Below are 2,526 nucleotides of genomic sequence, written 5' to 3'. Positions count from 1 at the left end.
GCGCGCGCTTCTTCGTTGCGCGCCGGCTTGTCTTGTGATCAGCACCTCTCCCTTGCCATGGAACCTCCACGGTACCTCCACAGGACCTCCACAGGACCTCCACAGGAGGTCTGATCGCGTAACTGCGCAGTAGTTTGCCCCAGGGCAAACAGCCACGCTTCTCCTCTGCAGTTTCCTGCCCGTGTGACCGGGGCCAAATAGAATCAAGATATGTTAAAGACAAACAAATAGGCTTTTATTCAAAGATAACAGAAATAGATAAGGTATTGTATACTGATGAGAAATTAAGAAATTATATGTAATGATGCTAGAAAACACAAGATGAAATAGTTAAAAATTCAATGGGCACAAAACTTGGGTCATAATATTGATTCAGACCAGTGGTCACAGGTATGGAAAACAAATGTAAAAATGACTAAAGCAATTTCATATAAAGAAAATATTTCTACCAAACCAAGAGTTGCTTAGAAGTGAAGAGGAAAGGTCCTATGGCTATTCATTGAACATTCACTTGACATAACTGAAGGATACTCACTTGCAGCCAGATAGGGAGGGAGGGAGGGAGGGAGGGAGAGAGAGATTCTCAAGGATCCCATCTTGGGAGAGGGCGTGTTGTAAAGGCTGGCAACTGAAAAAATGGGATCTGGTTCCTTCCAGAGTCTTTCTGAGGGCCTCTTGGCAACAGGCCAGGCTTGGCCGATGGCCACCACACTGGACATGCTGAACTATCATTTTCACTACCACACCACCTACTTGAGGCCCCCAACTAAGCGGGAGTAGCCAGGCAGTTCTCACAACCACATGTTGTTATTCACACATCATCCCAATGGCAGCAATTTGCACCTTGGGCACCTATGAGAGATCCTTACCCAGAGAGGCCACGCTCCCATAATTCTCCAGCATAACGTCCCTGTAGAGAGCTTTTTGGCCCGGAGCCAGCAAGGCCCACTCGGCCTCAGGGAAATTCATGGCCACCTCCTCAAAAGAAAAGGGAGACTGAAAGGAGAAGCAGATTCCCTCCTTAGTGATCTGTCCAGAGACTACACTCTCAACAGGGGCATTCTGAGAGGGTGCAGGATGCAGAGTTTGGCATACGTAAAGAGAGTGGAGTTCAGAGCCTGTCCCTCTTTGGTCAGCAGGACCAAAAACCTCCTTGAGAAAGAAGTGGGGACCTGACTATCCCCCAGTCTTCTCCCCCTACCTGGACCATAGGTGGAGCAGCCGTTTCCACTCCTCTGAAAAGACAACAGGTTGACAACATCTCTTCACTGCCTACAAGGGAGACAAAATTGGAAGGATAAATATTAACCTGTAGTTCCTATTTTCTTTGCTTCTTTGAATTCTGCTCCATGCATCCCTGTTCCCAGGGTTGTGACACCTTGACTTCTTTACACTCAAGAATATTTGTAATCTCTATCCTACCAAAACAGATGGCATGAGGAATGTAATGTAACCATCTCTGAAGATGCATGGAGCCATCTCTGGTCATCACCACCCTTTAATTCTAAGATTACTATGAAACTGCAATCCTTCAAAATTTTATCTCATTGGTATCCCCCGCCACATAAACTAGCTTGCATCAAGCCATCAACCCAGCCTACAGTCCCTAATGCTGGAAGAAATGTGATGACATAGGAAATTACTTACATTGCTGGATCTTTTGCCCTCTAGTTATTCCGTTCTGGAAGGAAGTTCTAGCTCATATCAAATCCATCACTGGCACCGACATTCTACCCACACCAGAAAATCTATTTTTGAACAGCTGGGATGAACAACATTCTAGCAGATCAACGGTAGACAGGGTCTCCTTGTTGCTTTTTGCAGCGAAAACGGTCATTGCCACACACTGGAAAATTACAGTGACACCCACACTTTCACAATGGCATAAAAAGCTGTGGGATTTGTACGTTATGGCTAAACTCTCGTACAATCTTATGCGATTTGATAAAGTAACAACCCATACAAAATTTGTACCTACTTGGTTTTCCATCTTAGAGTACCTCTTAGGACAAGAAAACATCCTTAAAGTGATGGATGTATTATGGTTATGGTAAGGTGTAATAACATGAATTATTATTCATCGTGGGCATCTACAATTTCATTCTGTGTTGTACAATGTACATTTCTAGATAATATCACAATGCTCATGTTTAGTTAAGACTTATGATTAATGGTATTGTTAAAGTGCAAATGGTGTTATCATGACATGTCTTTTGATGTTCACCTTATACTTAACTAGACTTTGTATTTCTGTAATTTATATTGTTATTATGATGGAAAAATAAAAAAACTTTATTGGGAAAAAAAAGAATATTTGTAATGACTTTTAGTGAGGTGGAAGAGAACCATCAGGTACCCATGAACCTCGCATTTTTATAAATGCTGCCAACATTTCTGTGAGGCTAGAAATGTGCCCTGTGAACCCTTTAGCTCCAAAGGCTGCAGCATCCCTGCTGGATCTGACCAAAACCCCAGGCACCCCATTTTTCCATCTGCTGGGCCCTCCCACCACCCATTTTCTGACAG

This window comes from Gekko japonicus, unplaced genomic scaffold (assembly GCF_001447785.1).
Source record: "Gekko japonicus isolate JY-2015 unplaced genomic scaffold, Gekko_japonicus_V1.1 scaffold6257, whole genome shotgun sequence".
Taxonomy (NCBI): domain Eukaryota; kingdom Metazoa; phylum Chordata; class Lepidosauria; order Squamata; family Gekkonidae; genus Gekko; species Gekko japonicus.
This window is presented reverse-complemented; position numbering follows the sequence as displayed.